At 50.1% G+C, this 20,460-nt stretch overlaps 1 pseudogene; it reads left to right on the top strand.

The window, feature by feature from the left end:
• The first annotated feature begins 489 nt into the window (after window positions 1-489).
• LOC136503393 (uncharacterized) lies at window positions 490-20,014 on the top strand (annotated as a pseudogene).
• Window positions 20,015-20,460: the final 446 nt, after the last annotated feature.

The following is a 20,460-nucleotide window of genomic DNA, read 5'->3' as shown; positions in this document are numbered from 1 at the left end:
AGGCACCTTAAATATAGGATTAGTGTAATTTTTATGATTACCTTAGGTACTAATTTTTTCCCGTATCAGTTCGCTGACCGCCCATAAAATCTACAAATCCTTGAGTAAAACATTCTTTGGATTACAAGAAAAATTCACGTTTTGCAATAAAATTGATCTCAATAACTCTAATGATGTTCTCCACTAGATTCATCCCTAAACTGGTCACATCTCACAAAATGAGATCCCAACAGTGATAGAAATGCGGATAAATCAAGAACTGAATGCCGAGAAATCAAGATGATCAACTAAATAACTTGCATCGATTATGTCCAGGAGACGTGTCGTTTATCCCAATAAACACACATCAAGGAGTATCGTTAGTTAATTACCAAAGCAAGCTGTAAAATTGAACTTGAGCTAGCTTTGGTGGTGTCGTCTCCATCCTTCGAAGCGATCATCCTTCACAGATCGCGAGCCTCCGAAGCATTAAGGAGCAGAGGTGGAGTGATGCTACCCGTGGTAGAGGGACATGTGGCCGTGATATGTGTCGCAGTGGCTGCACTCGCCAACCGCCGCCACGCTGGGGATCGTCGGCGAGGCAACAACCAACACGGCCTGTTCGTTTCATCGTAAACGATCGTGGATTATTTACTGCTGGCTGGTTTGGTGTGAGAGAAAAATACTGTTTCAGCTTATAATCCACGATCGTATACGAGCAAGCGAACAGGCTGCAAGTCTGAGGCAACGCGCCCGCACACTTCCCTTCAATTTGGCCGTGCAGATGGGTGGGTAACTCACAAACACCGGTGCTGGTGTAGTTTTTTGTCAGGTACGACGGGGCGAACTGCGTGTATCAGAGGACGCCGGCGTTCGGGTGCGGCGTCACGGCGGCAGCCTTGCTGCTGACGGGCCAGGTCGTCCTCACCGCCGCCGCCGGGTGCTGGGGCCACTGCAGGGCGAGGTTCGACCACCGACGTGCCGGGGTCATCTTATCTCTACTGTCATTGTGGGGTATGGCCCCCGGTACCCATAAGACAAGATATGGGCTGCGCCATGAGAGGTGGTCCAGCCCATAAGATCAAGACGTGCACAACACGGATTGACGTACACCGTAAGATATTGTATAGTACCAAATAGATTACTTCCCTTGTAACCCTACCCCCAGAGTATATAAGGAGAGGCAGGGGTTCCCTAGTCGATATCTCCATCAGATCTCATATTCAATACAACACACCAAAGACACAGGACGTAGGGTATTACGTCGATCAGACGGCCCGAACCTGTCTAAATCGCTGTCTCTGCGCCTTGTGTCACCATCTGGTTCCTATCACGTGCACCTCCACCGATCAATCTACCTTTGTGGGATACCCCTTAGAGGACTGCTGAGCATCTTTTGTCGACAGTTAACGCGCCAGGTAGGGATTGTGCGTGCTGATCCATGGCGAACCAGATGACGTACGTCAAGATCAACGCCATCCGTGGCAATTCGGCTTCTGGCTGCGGCGTCCTTCGTCAGCTTCTGATAGACTCGCCGTCTAGGTGCAACTCGTGGCTACACACTGTGATTTGAAGTCGTCACCAGCAAGTTTGGTGTCGAGCGCTGTAGCCATGATTCCAATCTACCGTGATATGTGAATCTTGATCACGGCGGATGATGCTAGCCATCAAACGCGCCAACAAGAGATCCTGATCGGAGCAGCGTCCAACATAAATCTTCATCGTGCTATCACGTGCATCCGGAAGCATCAAAGGCATCGTGCTCTACTAGCATGCAAGGCTTTAGCCAATTTTGGAACATGCACGTACGGATTAATCAAGGACATGCAAGCCAACTTGCACGCACTCGTGTGTGTATGCGCTCGTCTGTTGGGTCATCTGGAGGATCCGCAGACGGTGGTTCATCTACTCGCCGACATGCATCAAGCGATTACACTTAGAGCTCGTTTGGAAAGACTTCGTCGGGCTCCGGCTTTGGCTTCGGCACTGTAGCACTACTGTGGCGGAGCCGGGAGAAGCTCCAAATGTGCTGCTCCTCCGGCTCCTCTTCTTTCTAGTTCATTTTTGGAGGAGCTGGAGCCGTTTTTTTTGTCATGCTACAGTAAAAACAGTGTTGCACAGTGTCTTAAGAGTAGGAGCCGGAGCACCAAGAGCCACACCAAACAGGCTCTTATTTGGCTATGTCTCCGCATATCTGTCCGAGCTATCAAATGAACCGAGCCGTTAAGCGTGCTGCCCGCATCGCTGACTAGATAACGCCATACGTCGCCGACTAGATGTTCTATCTAAAGCTAAGTCACGCTTTAATATTTTTCTAAATATTCTCCAATCTTCGTATATCGCCATAATGTTTCTCCGAGCTGTTTTCTCCATGTTTGCTCTCCAAACGATTTTCTGAACCCCAAACAGTCATGTTGACGCTCGGATGTTCCCAGAGACGGCCGTGTCTCCGGCTCCTCCCTACACGTGCACGAGCGTCTGCCCTCTGCATTATGGGTGGTCGGCAGTGGCTTCTTAGAGACGCTTTGTTCTTCCTACACGCACACAGGCTCCGCGCTCTGCATTATGGTTAACGGGATAGCTAAGGCTGGAGACTCAGCTACACACTAACTGGTCGGGCGGTTTGTATTAAATATAAATACATCTTCACACCAACTGATCGTCGAGCTCCATACGTTATTTCATCGTCATTGCTGATTTTTCTCTGGAGTTTATATATTTTTACATCATGTACTACCCGTTCTATATAATTGTATTGTAGGATCATCGTCCAGGTGATCGGACCACCTGGTGCTTGGACTTCTCCACCGATCAACTGGTCGGACCGCTTGGTTCATGGACTTCGTCGTCGACCAGTTGATCGGACTGTTCATCGGTCGCCTCTACTCAATGCTCACTTCGCCGTCGACCCGTTGACCAGAATGTTCGTCGCTCGTGCTTCATCGCCAGCTACGTCGGTTACTCCTCGGTGCTCGGATTCTTCGTGCCCGAGGACTAAGTGGGCACACTTCACCCCACTCCTCGGTGCTCGGACATCGCCAGCTATGTCGGAGACTCCTCGGTGCTCGGACATCGTCGGCTACGTCGGGGACTCCTCGGTGCTCGGACATCGTCGGGGACTCCTCGGTGCTCGGACATCGCCAGCTACGCTGGGGACTCCTCGGTGCTCGGACGTCGCCAGCTACGCCGATGACTCCCTTGGTGGTCGGATCTTGCTACGTCTCATCTGTGTGCTATCAAGCTACTCCATGCTATTCGGATCAGGGTGCTGATCTTGGGCAGCACGTCTGAGGTCTTGATACGTGCATTTCAGACGGCGTCGGCAAGCTTTCAGACTCCTTTTCTTTGACCCTGCTACAAGATTCATTCTTCATCTTCCAGCAGACTCAGGGACTAAGTGGGCACACTTCACCTTGTGGTGAATGTGCGCTTTTCAATTCAGGGCTCCGCCCATGGACTAGTTGCCTGCTCGACGGGTCTTCTATCTTTCTTCTACTTTCTGACCCTGGCACCAGATGACTACGTCACCTATTGTCAGGCTCGAGGACTAGCTGTGGGGGTATGGCCCCCGGTACCCATAAGACAAGACATGGGCTGCACCATTAGAGGTGGCCCAGCCCATAAGATCAAGACGTGCACGGCACTGGTCGACGTGCACCGTAAGATATTGTATAGTACCAAATAGGTTACTTTCTTTGTAACCCTACTCCTCCAGAGTATATAAAGAGAGGCAGGGGTCCCCTAGTCGATATCTCCATCAGATCTCATATTCAATACAACACACCAAAGACACAGGATGTAGGGTATTACGTCGATTAGACAGCCTAAATCTGTCTAAATCACTATCTTTGCGCCTTGTGTCACCATCTGGTTCCTATCATGTGCACCTCCACCGATCAATCTACCGAGTAGATTGATCGGTACCCTACGTCATGTGTCTTTGGTGTGTTGTATTGAATATGAGATCTGATGGAGATATCGACTAGGGGACCCCTGCCTCTTCTTATATACTCTGGAGGGGTAGAGTTACAAGGAAAGTGTGGCAGAACCACACGGACTAGCATGCTTATGGAGGCGCTCATTGTGGGGGGTACGACCCCAGATACCCACAGCAGACCACATGGGCTACGCCCCTAGGGGTGGCCCAACCCATAAGAAGAAGCCTTGCAAGGCACAACTCTACTCGGCGCCTTCCACAAGACATCGGGAAGATATCCTGAAGATACTACGAGATCTATGAGGAACTGAGGATATGTATGATCCCAAGATTCCTATAATCAGTTATTACTTTCTGGTTATCTCTCAGATCAAACTGACTTGTAACCCTACCTCCCGGACTATATAAGGCGGGCAGGGACCCCCTCTAAAATCATGGCATATCATACGATAGCTAATACAAACCAATAGACCACATGAGTAGGGTATTACGTCATACTGACGGCCTGAACCTGTCTAACTCGTGTGTCTCTGTTGCCTTCTTGTTCTTGATCTCGCGCTCCTCTACCGATCAATCTACCTTCATGGGATACCCCTCGGAGGATTGCTGATGATATTTTGTCGATAGTTGGTGCGCCAGGTAGGGGTGTGCGTGTTGTTTCCTTGTCGAACAAGATGGTTTTTTCCATAGGCTCTTCGTCCCTTCCACAGCCTGGCCAGATCTTCACAGTCGGATCCATCTCGTGGGTCATCAACGCTGACAGAGTCGGAGAGCTCCTCGAGCCGGAGCAGATCGCTTCTGCGCCGGCCACCCCTGCACCTGCAACTGTAGATCCGATCTCAGAGGAGATTCCGAGGTCTCTTTCGGCAGCAACTCGCTGTCCGCTTCCTCGCTACCAGAGAAGGCCGATCAACGACGATGATCTGATCGAATCCATCGATCGGGTCGGACTGAAGCTCGCCGATTGTCTCTTCATCGCCGAATCGGCACTGAACACTCTGGTTCAGTGCCGACCACCCTCCAATCCAGATCTATCGGAGGGTTCTCGGGAAACTACAAGGGCTATGGCCCTACCCTTCGGATTTTCCAACACCGCCGCCGCTTACCAGCACGCCCTAAGGGGCAAACTCGTCGACCAGATCACCGTGCAACTCCCGCCGGCTGTCAACACACTACACTTAGGCCGGAGCCCTAGGGCGCACCTCCAGACCATCTAGGAAGAAACTCCGGGCTTCGAGTCTCAGGGCTCTATAGAGACCCTCACCGAAACCTTCTCCGATCAATTTCTCCTCCCACCCTTCTGGGGTGGCGCGATCTTCAATGTCAGTATCGACAGCCCTCCTAGGAACGGCGAAACCGAGGAGGAGCGCGCTGCTCGGGAGAACCAAAACATCAACCGCGCGTAGCGGCGAGAAAACGAGGCAGCCATCGCAAGGGTCGAGGCTACTCAGAATAATCGGCTTGACTCTCAAGGAAGACCGCTCCCGCTCTACCACGACCTTGATGAAGAATTTCTCCGCGTCGACGGCCACGACGTCTTCAAGACTCCAAGCGCCAATTTGGCAGTAGCAGCCAACGAGCTCGCTCGTTTCCCTCAAACGCACGAGCTCGCCAAGATCGTCGCCATGCTTAAAGTGGCTCACTATTAGTTCAATGAGATCCGCGAGGATCAGAGACCTTCATGCTCTACGAGCACGATTCACCAATCAGCTGCGCCGAGGTCCAATCGCCGCCCAAGTCAAAGCCATTTCGCCGACCAGTCATTACCTCTCTAAGGGGGACCCGGGGGGCATCGCGCCGAACACCATCACCAACATGACCAGGAGGTCGAACAGGATGCTAGAGTACATCTTAGCAACCTCTAGGATGCTCGGCGGTGTATCGAGCACCATCGCTTTGGTTGCCACAAAGACGAAGTACGTCGCCGCTAGGATTACGAAAGGGAGTATGGCAACCCGAACATAGCCCTCAATCCTATCCCCAACCACAACGCCGTAGATTACAGTGTTGACAATCCTGAGGGGCCTCCGGCTTTCACAAGGGCACTCTGAATGCTTCGATGGCCACGTGGTTTTAAGATCATCGGGGTCGAGCCCTATGAAGGAAGAATGAACCCAACTCAGTGGCTGTAGGCTTATGCCACTGCCGTCCGTGCCATGGGAGGAGACACCAGTGTTATGGCAAATTATCTCCCCATCATGCTCACGCCACCCGCCATGAGCTGGTTCACCAGCCTTGCGCCGGACTCCATCGGCTCGTGGGAAGAGTTGAAGAAAGTCTTCACCGACAACTATATGGCCACATGTACTTGACCCGGCACGAAGCATGATCTCAGTCGCATCAACCAGAAGCCATCCAAGCTCCTCCGCAGCTACATTCGACGTTTCTCCGAGATGAGAAACTCTATCCCCAACATCACGGAAGCTGAAGTCATCACCGCCTTTATCCGAGGACTCCACCATCGTGAGCTTCGCTCTAAATTCAACCATAAGCCTCCGACCGGTATCTGCAAAATGATAACTACCGCCAACCAGTACGCCAATGCAGAGGAAGTCGAGGTGCGCTTCAACGAGGATGTAGGCACTCAGCGACCACCTCACCGATACAATGATCGCCCCGACAACCGACGTCACAATGACCGCCATCCCGACGACCGCGGCTATCATCGCGATAGCAGCCGTGATCGAGTAGGAGGACACAGGCCTAGCCAAAATCACCGCCGCCGGCCAGAACACATCTTCACCGCTGCTAGTCAACCTTGCGCCAAGCGTAACTATGACGAGCAGTACCAAAAGATACTCGACAGCCCGTGCCCTCTTCACAAGAACACCAAACACAAGATGAAGGACTGCATTGGTCTAGCCAGGGAGTTCTAGGACAAGAGGCTCGACGACGACACCAACAATGGAACAGGAGGTCATCGACCGCCTAGGAACAACAACAACGCCTTTTAGGACCACGATAAGGTGGTCGCCACCGTCTTCGGGGGCCTCACCTCCACTGAGAGTCAAAGGGAACGGAAGCTTGCCGCTCGACGAGTGCTCGCCGTCGCATCAAAAGAAACTATCGCCGACCCCAGCTATTGCCCATGGTTCGAGATCCCCATCACCTTCAGCAGGGCCGACCAGTGGGCAGACATTCCATATATAGGGCTTTTTCCCTAGTCCTCGACGTAACCGTCCAGAAGGTGCTATTCAGAAAAGTCCTTGTTGATGGTGGCAGTGCTTTGAACCTACTCTTTGCCAGAGCCCTAAGGGAGTTGGGCCTCACGATATCAGATCTCACACCCTTGGACTCCTCCTTCTAGGGTGTGGTACCTGGAAGGGCATCTAGGCCACTTGGAGAAATCACCCTGCCAGTACAGTTTGGCACGGCAAGCAACTACCGCATCGAGCATATCAACTTCTACGTCGCTGACTTCGACATCGCCTACCACGCCATACTTGGCCGGCCAGCTCTAGCCAAATTCAGGGCTGTACCGCACTACATGTATCTAGTGTTGAAGATGCCTTCGCCTGTAGGAGTCCTGGCTCTACGGGCCAACCTTTCCGTCACCTACGCCTATGAGACAGAGAGTCTCGCCCTCGCCGAAGCCACCGACCTCTCCATCTAGATGGCTAGCGTGGTCGCCGAAGCTAAGACAGTACCTGCCGATGACATGGAGATTCTAGAGCTAGAGCTCCCCCACGCCTCCGCTAAGTCCAAGGAAATCAAGGAGGTCGGCCTTGGCCTCAATGACGCTTCCAAGACCACGAAGATTGGGGCTCACCTTGACCCCAAATAGGAAAGCATGCTCGTCTCCTTCCTACGTGCCAACGCCAATGTGTTTTCTTAGAAACCTGCAGACATGCCGGGGGTACCACGGGAGAAGATCGAGCACTCCTTGAATGTCTCGCTGACCGCTAAACCGGTCAAGCAGAAACTTCACCGATTCGCGCCAGACAAGAAGGAGGCTATTAGGGTAGAAATAAAATGGCTCTTAGCTGCCGGGTTTATAAAAGAAGTGTATCATCCAAATTGGTTTGCAAACCCTGTTCTTGTTCGAAAAAAGAATAAAGAATGGAGAATGCGCATTGATTATACCGATCTAAACAAACACTGCCCTAAAGACCCCTTCGGCTTGCCTCGGATAGATGAGGTTGTAGACTCTACCGTCGGCTGTGAACTACTCTCTTTCTTTGACTATTACTCCGGCTATCATTAGATCTCCCTCAAGGAAGAAGACCAGATAAAGACGTCGTTCATTACACCTTTCGGAGCATACTACTACAAAACTATGTCCTTCGGACTCAAGAACGTTGGGGCTACCTATCAAAGGGCCATTCAGATGTGCCTCGACCAGCAAATCGGCCACAACGTCGAAGCATACATCGATGACGTGGTCGTCAAAACCAAGACAGCCGACAACCTTATTGCCGACCTCGAAGAAACCTTCGCCAATCTGAACAAGTACCGATGGAAGCTGAACCCTTCAAAGTGCATCTTTGGAGTTCCATCCGGTATACTGCTGGGCTACATCGTCAGTGCTCGAGGCATCGAGCCTAATCCTGACAAGGTCTCGACCATCACCAATATAAAACGGCCAACATGTGTCAAGGATATATAAAAGCTTATAGGTTGCATGGCTGCTTTAAGCCGCTTCATATCATGCCTCGGCGAAAAAGGACTACCTTTCTTTAAGCTCCTCAAGGCCTCTGAGCACTTTTCCTGGTCAGAGGAGGCAGACTCAGCTTTCGAGCAGCTCAAGTTATTCTTAACAAAGCCACCGATTATGACAGCGCCAAGGACGGATGAGACTCTACTAATATACATCGCCGCCACTTCTCGCGTCGTGAGCACAGCTATCATCATCGAACGCGAGGAAACCGGGCATGCTTACAAGGTGCAACGTCCAGTCTACTTTATCAGTGAAGTACTTAATGAGCCAAAAACTCGTTATCCTCAGGTACAAAAGCTGTTATATGCAATTCTAATTACATCGCGTAAGCTCTGACATTACTTCGAGTATTACAAGATCGTCGTGGTTACTGAGTTCCCTCTAGGGGACATTCTCCGCAACAAAGAGGCCAACGGCCGCATCATTAAGTGGGCTATTGAGCTCGGCACTTACTCCATTGAATTTAGAAGCAGACCTACCATTAAGTCACAGGCGCTTGCTGATTTCGTCGCTGAGTGGACCGAGATCTAAGAACCCATTACCGCCACTTGCCCCGAGCACTGGGTGATGTATTTTGACAGCGCCCTTAACATCAGCGGTGCCGGCGCGAGCATTCTGTTCATTACGCTGACTAAAGATAAGCTCCGCTATGTCCTCCGGATACACTTTTTGGCCTCCAACAATGCCACGGAATACGAAGCATGTCTCCATGGTCTATGAATAGCTGTTGAGCTCAGCGTCAAACGATTTATGGTGTACGAGGACTCCACACTGGTTATCAACCAGCTCAACAAAGACTGGTCCTGTTCTAGTGAGAAGATGGACGCATACTGCGCTGAAATCAGGAAGCTTGAAGGGAAGTTCTACGGTATCGAGTACCACCATGTGGTACGAGATCAAAATCAACCAGTCGACCAGCTCTCAAAAATAGGTTTGTCTCGTGCCGTGGTTCCACCGGGGGTCTTCATGCAAGATCTCCTGATGCCATCCATTAAAGAAGAAAAGGAAGTTGAGGAGGTTCCCCCTGCCGAGCAGTTGGTACTTGCGGTGCCTTCGCCGGTCGCCGATTGGAGGGAGCAGTTCATCAAGTACCTCACCAACTCTGAAGTACCCGCCGACAAGACCAACACTGAATGCCTAATCCACTGAAGTAAGCACTACGTGTTGGTAGACGGTAACTTGATGAGGAAGAGTGCCAAGGAAGGGGTACTGCAGAAGTGCGTCCCTCAAGACGAAGGAGTGAAGCTGCTTCACGAAATTCATTCTGGTTCCTGTGGCAATCATGTGGCCTCGAGAAACCTAGTCGGCAAAGCTTTCCGAGCAGGCTTCTACTGGCCCATGGCCATCTCCGACGCAGAAGCCCTCGTCCGGCGCTGTGAAGGATGTCAGGTCTTCGCCAAGCAAATACACGTACCAGCACAGGAACTGCAGACCATCCTAGCTTCTTGGCCTTTTGCATGCTGGGGACTGGACATGATTGGGCCTTTCAAGCCAGCGCCAGGAGGTTTCCGGTATGTATACATCGCCATTGATAAGTTCTCCAAGTGGATCGAGTACAAACCACTCGTTTCAGCTACTGCAAAGAAAGTAGTCGACCTCTTTGAAGATATCATACATAGGTTTGGTCTCCCGAACAGCATTATCACTGACCTCGGAACCATGTTTACCGGCCATCATTTTTGGGACTTCTGTGAAGACCGGTGCATCTTCGTTAAATATGTTTCCGTTGCTCATCCTAGAGCTAATGGCCAGGTTGAGCGGGCTAATGGTATGATCCTTGACGCTCTCAAAAAGACGCTATATCAGAAAGAAGAAAAGCATCCGGGCAAATGGCTCAAAGAGCTACCAGTTGTGGTCTGGGGACTGCGCACTCAAGCTAGTCGCAGTACCGGTGTCTCCATATTTTTTGGTCTACGGCTCAGAGGCCATACTACCAGCAGATGTTGCCTTCTGAGCACCCAGGGTGGAAAATTATGTTGAAGAGCACGCCGTGGCTGTTTGGACAGAGGACATTGACTGGGCCAAGGAAGAATGCCTGATTACCTGTGTCTGCACAGCCAAGTATCTAGAAGATCTACGAAGGTACTATAACCATAACGTAAAAGGTCGTTCATTCACCGTCGGCGACCTCGTTCTCCGCAGAAAACAAAAGACCGAAGGGCTGCACAAGCTTTCTTTCCCTTGAGAAGGGCCCTACGTCGTCAAAGAGGTCACCCGACCAGGATCTTATCGCTTATGTGACTTAGATGGGATTGATGTTCCAAACTCATGGCACATCGAGCATCTTATACGTTTCTACCCTTGAAACGCTCCAGATATGTACTCTCTATTTTATGATGAATAAAGTTTTGGTCTCCATAATTTGTCTCCATTTTTCCCCTTTAACTTTCGATCTCCGTGTATGGTCGCCGAGCATTACGATACTCCATAACGATCTCCAAAATCGCCGAACGATTTCTCCAAATCGCCGACCACGATTTTGCCAAAAAAAGTTCTCCAAATCTCCAAAATCTCCGAACGGTTCCCTCCAAAAAACGCCGAACGTTTTCTCCAAAACGCCGACACATTTTTGCCAAAAAACGCCAAATAATTTTTCTCCAAACACGTCTCCTCCAAATCGCCAACATGTCTCGCCACATGTTTTTCTCCAAACCACCGAATAATTCATTGTAAACCTTTAAAGATATTTCGCCGATCAGCGAGCAGCCTACTTTCTTTTCTGTTCTCTTCGGAGGAGACCCAGCCTCCGATCTCTCCCTACATGTGCCACGGGCTCCACGCTCTGCGTTATGGGTGGTCGGCTATAGTTCCTTGGTCACGCCTGTTTTTCCTTCATGTGCACGGGCTCTGCGCTCGACGTTATAGATTATGGGCTATCCGAGGTCGAGAGCTCAGAGCAGAATTTATTGCTCGGTCGCCGTTTATGCCATCTACAGTCATTTCGATAACTACCGAGCAACATACGTTTCGCTCTTTTCTCTATGGAGAAGACCCAGTTTCTGATCTCTCCCTACATGTGCTACGGGCTCCGCGCTCTGCGTTATGGGTGGTCGGCTACAGTTCCTTGGTCACGCCTGTTCCCCCTACACGTGCTCGGGCTCCGCGCTCGACGTCATGGACTATGGGCTAGCTGAGGCCATGGGGGTTAGTAGCAAACTAACTGCTCGAACTCTACTTATACTCCATATAAATATCTTATGGTCATAACTACGAAGATTTTTTTGCCGAAATACAATCTAACTGCATACACATGCACTTTATAACATTTATCGTATATATAAGTGTTCTTGCGCTTTCGCGCATTCTAATTGCATTGCGCAGAAATTACAGATGATATCAGCCAAGCAGATCATTGGGCTACGTCACTACCATCCATCTCACCAAACAGATCTATGTCGCTGGCCAGTTTCTTCGCTGCGTCCTCCACCTCATCCTCCAGCTTCTGGGTCTTCGCATCGCTCAGTCCTTCGGCGAAACCGCCCCCTATTGACTGAACGTCGATGGTTGGGTAGTGGGACCAAGCAACCGCAAGGACATGAGTAGCAACGGTCACAATGGCGTCGTGGTTGAAGATCTTGAAATTCTCCCATGCTGCCTTGCACCTCTGGATGATGGTATCTAACCCTTGCCTCCTACCGTCAAGTCGGGGTGTCGTTTCTGGGTCGACGCAGTCAAGCACCTGTTTTATTGCGGTAACTACAGCATTGAAGTTGTCTTTTTGGACCTGGGCTTCCTGCACCAGCACATCGAATTGTGCCTTGGCTTTACGGCGATAACCTGCAAACGTTATAATGTTCCGTCATACCAGAAAAATACTTTAGCAGTAATTCCGACCAGGAGGTATTCACCTTTCAGCTCCTCGGCCAGTTTGTTTGCTCGCTCCGACTCTTTTGCTTTCTCTTGTTGGATTTGCTCGACGGTCTTGCAAAGCTGGCCAAGCTCCGCATCTCGCTCTGCAAGCAAAATAGTTATCACCAAAAAGATGGTTGTTCAACCAAATACAAAGTATATTCGTCGATAATCATATCTGTGTTCTGATCGGTTAAGCTTTTCAGCTGATGGTTTTTCTTTTCCAACTGGTCAGAAGCATTTTTCAGTTATTCTGACGCAACGGCCAGCTGCTCGGTTTTCTTCTGTAGCTATTCGTATGCTGCTGCTAGCTGATCAGATTTCCTCTATAGCTGCTCGGTTGCAGTTGCCAACTGCTCGGATAGAACCCCCTTCTGATGTTCCAGGTCCCGCGAATTGGACTCTGCAAGGTCTCGCTCGTGTCGGGCCCTCTGGATGTTCTTCTCATATAGGTTCATTGCCTCCTGAAGTTTCTTGTTCTCTTCGGCAAGGGACTCCATCCTTTTTATCAGTTGATGCCGCTGCTCGGCTGTACGCATTATACCCTATGGATGTACGATGCCAGTGATGAACTTCGATCTCCAACACCATTTATTAATATTATAGTTGCAGTACTAACCTCGATTTGAGTCATTACTCCAGCTACCACGAATCTCAGCCTCTTCATCTCCCTGGTGGTGTTTTCTTCCTCAATAACTACCACTTCTTCCCCGTGTTTTCGGATAATCCGGACGAACTGGGGTTGAGGTTCGGCTCACTCGATCTCCTCAACCTCGTCCTCTTCCACCATCGCTTGAGGCACCACTGGGAGGCTCTATGGCCAGACAGCGGCTCCGACCATTCCTGGCGTCGCTACGGGCGGTACAATTTGCTCCTCGGCCATCGTTGGAGTTGCTTCCCTAGTCTCTGGCGCATCAACAGCAGCTGCAGCTTCCGCTCCCAAAGTACCAACAGTTTCAGTCATAGCCTCGGTCGCTGTCGTCGACACGCCTGTTGTTTGCGCCAATGGTTCGCCATCGCTGGGACCGCCGGGAGCGGCAACTGACCTCTCTTCTGGCTATTGAGCACTCGAGGACTTCGGGACAGGAGCAGTCGGTGTTGTTTCTACCACGGGTGCGGTCCTCGGCGTTGCTCTGCATAATGTCAACTTGTCGGTATTCAAAAGAGGTCAAGGAACAACATTACTACTACAAGACAAATATACTCACGGTTTGGTCTTTCGGTTCAACTTCTTGAACCGGCGATACCTGCTTGATCCTCCAGGTGTAGCTGCATGGTCTGCCTTAGTGCTCTGCTGGGCAGGTTCCTGCTCTTCTACAGAAGACCGCCGATCTGTTTGGTGTTCCGGAGCCCTCTCCACATGCTACTCCACGGTTACTCCCGTTTGTTGCTCGGGGACTCCGGTCGTCTGCACCGCCGGGACTTCCGTCGTTGGTTGTGCAGGAATCTCTTTCGCTCTCTGAACGGGGACTTCAGCGTGGAGCGGTGGCTCCTTTGTGCTCGGCAGATGCGCTGTCAGGTCTTCATCATCGTCAGACCACTCCAACACTACAGTCCTTCGTGGTTGAGTAGCCTGGTCATCGCCAAGCGAGATACCACCCGGTTTGTAGGAAGCGGTGCCCGCCGTCTTTCTCCTCTTTCGAGCCGGCTCGTCTACCGCTGGCCTTTTCCCATGGATTTTCTCTGATACTGGGGACGCACTATCCGACGAGGTGCTCAGCCCCTCCTCTTCGGGCTGCAGCGGTCGGCTGTCTACTCCCGTCGGCCATTCACTCCTCGGTACACCCGAGAAGTATACGGCTCTGTCCTGCAAGTGGATCTTTTTATAGGTGAATGAGTCCAGATGTTTGGAAATGATGACAGATTAAAAGCATCAGGAACATAATGCTGAGACATTTACTTGGGGTGGCTGGTTACTGCAGTTAAAGGGTTTTGAATACCCTGGCATGTTGAACGAGACATGCGAAGTGAACAACTCTACAGCTCGCTCTTCGATAACCTCCTTCAATAGCATATCTGGTTTCTCTCGGGTACCATCAGTTTTCCCTTTGAATTCAAAGCCAGGATGGGTTCTCTCCTTGCAGGGTTGAACGCGGCGTGATATAAAACTTACTGCTACCAATCCGCCGTTGATATTCACACCCCGGATTAAGTCAAGAAGCTCTTTCACTTGGTCCATATCAGCGTTTCTTGGCATCTCCGACCAGCTCTTTTGGTTCTCTGGGATGTGATTAGGGTCACAGCGGATGGCTGGGTCAGTCTGCCTTATGTAGAACCACCTTGTGTTCCAATTTTTCAATGATGTGTTCAGTGGCACAGTAAGATATTCACCTGCCATTCCGTTACGCAGTTGAATGTATACTCTGCCGGCCACCTTGGAGCCACCACCGCCTCTCTTCTTCAGCCAGAATAGATAACGGAAAAGGTTGAAGTGGGGAAGGATACCATGGAATGCCTCACAGAAGTGGATAAAGATAGAGATGTGAAGAATGGTATTTGGGTGGATATTGCACAAACTGACTACCCATAGCTCCAACAAATCCCTAAGAAATGGATGAACAGGGAATCCCAACCCACGCCAAAAGTAATCTTCAAATACCACAACTTCATCGGTATGAGGTGTTGGAAAGGGCTCACCGAGGGTTGGCCACCATCCAGCGGTTGTGCGGTCAGGAAGAACGCCTGCCTCAACCAGTCTATTCAGCTCTGCCTCTCCAGTGCGTGACGACACCCACTCTTCATCCCTCTAGGCCTCGGTGCCCGCTTTCTTCAGGCTCATCTTCTTCGATTTCACGGCTCCCTTCTTCGGCGCCATCTTTCAGATTCCAATTAGGGTTTGGCGGTGGAGGCAGATGCGCCTATGAATCTAGAAATGCGAGAGTATTGGAGAAAGACGAAGTGGCAAGGGTGGGAGTGGGGACTGTGGCGGCGTAGTTATAAAGCACTTTCCCCACCCTTTTTTGCATCTGAGGGTTTTTGGGAAACCATTCCCGCAATCTGCGCTGCTCCAAATTCTCCAACGCAGTTTAATGGGCCGCAACCTAGGCTTTCACGCAACCATAGCCCACGTCATTCATTTATCACTGCCGTTTGTTGTTACTCGCCGAATATTTGCCGATTTCTATGCAATTTATCGAGGCTCAGTAACCGTTACTGTACAGCTGTTACTCCGATTTTTTTCACCACGGTTTGATTGCTCCGGTATATCCGCTTGTAGCTCGGGGACTGGCTGACTGCTCAGCTGGTCGTCTATTATTTCTTCTACTTTGGACCCTGGCACCACATGACTGCGTCACCTACTGTCAATATCGGGGACTAAGTGGGCACACTTCACCTTGCGGTGAATGTGTTTCGTCTTGTTTCAAAGCTACGCCCAGGGACTGGCTGACTGCTCAGCTGGTCGTCTGTTATTTCTTCTACTTTGGACCCTGGCACCACATGACTATGCCATCTACCGTCAGGCTTGGGGACTAAGTGGGCACACTTCACCTTGCGGTGAATGTGCTTGATTTTTCTAGAAGACTCCGTTACTCTAGAAACCGAAGAAGATTATCTCATTTCCACGTGGTCGGACTCTAAGTGGGCACACTTAGTCCACTAAGAGGAAATTTTCAATTCTAGACTTGAGCTCCTTACACCCTTATGGCAAGCCGTGCTTGGGGCATGCTGCTTGGCGATGGTCCACGCTGCTCGGCTATGATGCACGCTGCTCGCCAACTGCTCACGACTGCTCGATGACTCATCATGGTGGTCAGACCATGAGTTGGACTGCTCGGCTTTGGTTCGCACCTGCTCGGATAGGCTCAAGACGGCATTGCACAATGGGTACAAGGTGCTCGGGGACTAGTTATGGAGGGTACGACCCCGGATACCCACGGCAGACCACATAGGCTATGCCCCTACGGGTGGCCCAACCCACAAGAAGAAGCCTTGCGAGGCATGACTCTGCTCGGTGCCTTCCTCAAGACATCGGGAAGATATCCTAAAGATACTATGAGATCTGTTAGGATATGTATGATCCCAAGATTCCTATAATCAGTTATTACTTTTCGGTCATCTCTCAGATCTAACCGACTTGTAACCCTGCCTCCCGGACTATATAAGGCGGGCAGGGACCCCCTCTAAAATCACGGCATATCATATGATAGCTAATACAAACCAACAGACCACAGGAGTAGGGTATTACGTCATACTGACGGCCTGAACCTGTCTAACTCGTGTGTCTCTGTTGCCTTCTTGTTCTTGATCTCGCACTCCTCTACCGATCAATCTACCTTCGTGGGATACCCCTCGGAGGACTGCCAACGATATTCTATCGACACTCGTCTTCCACCAGACACTAAGCACCCCGAAAATAGGCTACATCGGGCGGTATCCATCAGGCACACCTCAAGGGAGAACCCAAAAGATCCACATTTTCCCCAAGGATCCAACAATGAGAACGAGTTACAATATAAATCCATTTCATACATCAGAGTTTCTTAGAAATTACATTATTACATTACCAAATGTTAGAGTGCGGAATGATAACAGCGGAATTTAAAATAAACATCTAGCGATAAGAACGAGGATCCATCTGAACCCACTAGAAGAATCCTCCACACAAAGGTACTTCTCATGCATCACCTACAACAGGGGTAAATAAACCCTGAGTACACAATGTACTCGCAAGACTTATCCAATTAGTGAGAATAATTTCCCGACTCCAAGGAATATGATAAGCTTCATGGTTTGCTGATTTTCTTTTAGCAGAAAGCAATACTAATAGTGAGTCCTTATTTATGTTATTTTTATTAGCCGTATTAAGTTATTATCTATCCAGTCTATATAAGCACCTATTCTACTTTAAAGCAAGAGTTGAGCAATCAGTTCCATTTCATCCTCTTCCATGTTTTAGTTCTTACTACGATGCTAAACCCCAGACAAGCCGTATCGGATTTCCCAACGATTCGTGAATCAATGCCCCTAACTGGGTACCCCGAAAACACACGCCCCGCTTATACCCCAGGCACAAGCAGGACTAACCCATCACCCTCCTGTCCTGGGTGTCTAGGTCCCCGTCCAAACTTGGACTCTAAGCCCCCACTCCTGAGTCCCGGACTCAGTGCGGTGCAAGGACCTTCACCATCCCCGCCTCCAATCAATCGGTCCGGAAAGAGCTGGATCCACGACAAGAGAGCAACGAGTCTTCCCTGCGCCCATACCAAAATATATGCTCGGGATAATAAGTCTGTGACTTGCCTAGAGCCATATGAAACGACTCCGATCAAAAGCTAACTATCCGAGATCGTAGTGTGCACGGTTAATTAGAAAGTGGTGGAGTATGCGAGGCCAATTTGCAGGGCGACGCCTACGGACTTATGGCGGCCGACGATGGCAAAAATACAAATTGACGCCCCTCCCTTGTACCACCGCCACAGTGGCCGGTTAGGCACGACGTTGTCCGTCCACTCAACCATCAAACATGCTCGGTACACAGAAAGAGGGCTAGTGCATTGGTTGGCTTTGGCGCGGCTCGACCGGCCGGCGACCTTCCAGGCGACGTGACTGGAACTTTTGGCGTGTCCTCGTGCGCAGGCATGAGAACGAGGCAAGTAGGGCAAGCCCACATGCGCGCACAGCCAACGTCAACAGGAATAGTAGCTGGACGGCAGCGCCGGATGGCGCGCAGTGCGAGCGACGCGACGTGACGGCGAGCAGCAGCTTCGGGCGGATGCGATGGGAAGGGGTAGAGCAGGTCGGCCTGCCGGGCCCAGCGCGCGTGTGTGCCATGTGCCAGAGCACGGCAACAGCAGGCAGTGGACGGCAGCGCAGGGCCAAACGTGCTGTTGTGCGCGACGGCGGCTGGCGCGGCAACGCCGCGAGCCGGGTGGTGACCGCGCCCAGGCGCTGGCCTTGCTTAACATGTGACCTGCACACTTTTTAAAGCCATTCAAAAACTCAAACCCGATGATTCAAAAGTCAAACTAGTTATTCTACACTCAAGAGGGTACCTAGGGCTGTCGAACTAGGCCAAAGCATCATGCCACTTCTTAACCCTATCGCTCTACAAAAATTGTCGAACATGGCTTCGTCGACCCATTTACAGACTTACACGAAATGACTAAACCTCGAACGGTTTCACGTCGAATCCCATTTCCGAGCTACTTGATATACTAGCTAGCGAACCTCGTCCTCGACCGCACGTATTTCATCGTCTCCTACGAAGTTCGGGCTACCAACTTTACTACGTTCTGCCGATGCGTTTCGTAGCATTTCCGTCCGATAAAAATTCATTTAGAACCCTAAGGCCTTGTTTGGAATGGAGTTTTTTTTACAGGAATTTCAAAGGATTGCTCTTCCTCCATTTTGCTGACGTCATGGGATGTTTGGATTGAAGGAAAGGACCCTCCCGTTCTGGAGGAAAGTTTTGCTTTCCTACACAAAACACTGGAATAAAAACATCCACTGCGATCCAAAGTTTTTCGTTGATGGCCGAGGCAAGCACACGATGAAGAGAGAGAGGATGAGGGTGGGAGACAGTGAGACAGAGAGGCGTCGCTGTGCAACCGGCAATAAAGAGAGAAGAACATAGTACTTCCAAATAAAAAATACATTAAAATATAGAAAGGTACTAGCTATAAAGCAATTAACACGTTACTTCCTGCGTTTTTCCTGTGTTATGGATTCCTGCATTCCAAACACTCCTTCTAGTTATTTTCCGCATTTTTTCTTTCCTCTATTTTACCACTACACACTTACCTCATTCCTGCGTTTTTTCCTATTCCCGTGTTTTTGATTCCTGCGTTCCAAACAGGCCCTAAGTGATAATACACGACACGAAATATAACATTCGTTTCTTGTTTCAAATGAACGTTTCAAGTTCCGAATATCTATGTATACCCTATATTCCACACATTTACACACAAGTTTGATGCTCATGTAGTGTTTTAGCAAAACAGTACAGTGTAACACCGAGGGTGTTACAGAAAGTAACCTATTTGGTACTATACAAAATCTTGCGGTGCACATCGACTAGTGCCGTGCACGTCTTGATCTTGTGAGTTGGGCCACCTCTGATGGTGCGGCCCATGTCTTATCTTATGGGTACCGGAGGTCATACCCCATAGTCATGGTAAGCAGCTAGCACTGAACACAACCACGGTTACTGGTTCCTCGAAGTTTGTCATTTGGAACAGGCGTCGTCGATTGACACTGGCGTGCGCAGGTTTCTGGCAATACTGGCGGCGTGCGCGTTCCTCGTCGGCGCTCTCAAGAACCAAAGCGGAGAGCGGCGGCCAAAGGAGGGCCTCACCACGTTCTACAGGTGCACGGTTATCGTGGCCATGGTGTTCGCCGGCGGCTCACTCTTCTCCGTCGCCGCGGCGGTAGTCGGGATCGCCTCCTATGTCGCCCAGGCAGGCTTCGGTCCGCCGCAACCAGGGGCGGAGCCAGCCCTGTTCATTGATTTCCTGAGATTTTCATTGCAAATTGATGATATCAGTGGAATTTTGGCTGGATCCGCTACTGGCCGCAACCACCCCTTACCGACGACGTCAGAGACCGATGGCCCTCGTCAAGACAGTCATCATGCTTGTGATTCGTGTGGATGAACCAAGGCTCACGCTGGAACAGTATGCTGAAGGAACATTTTTTTTGGCGAGAAATGCTTAATAGAACTTGGGCTCTTGAACTTTTTTTTTTTTGGCGAGAAATGGTTAATAGAACTTGAGCTCTTTATTTATTTTTAATATAGGATGATGAATTCAATTATGTAACAGCTCAAATATTTCTAAAACGTGACATGGAACATACAATGCGAGCATCATCCTTGCATTTATGAAAAGTTTGAGCATGCTCTGAATGATTTTGAATTTAATTTTTCAGATTTAAAACTCTATTTTTGATATGTGCCTCCGAAGGAACTTTGGATTTCATCATAAACATATGCTATTAAATTACATGACAAAAATACTATTTTCCAAATCATGAATTTTTTGTCTTCTGAATTTCAGGAAAACCCCTTTGAGGCTAATAAACAGGTTAGCCGAAAGCTTTA

The sequence above is a fragment of the Miscanthus floridulus genome, chromosome 14 (assembly GCF_019320115.1).
Source record: "Miscanthus floridulus cultivar M001 chromosome 14, ASM1932011v1, whole genome shotgun sequence".
Lineage (NCBI taxonomy): Eukaryota > Viridiplantae > Streptophyta > Magnoliopsida > Poales > Poaceae > Miscanthus > Miscanthus floridulus.
This window is presented reverse-complemented; position numbering and strand designations above follow the sequence as displayed.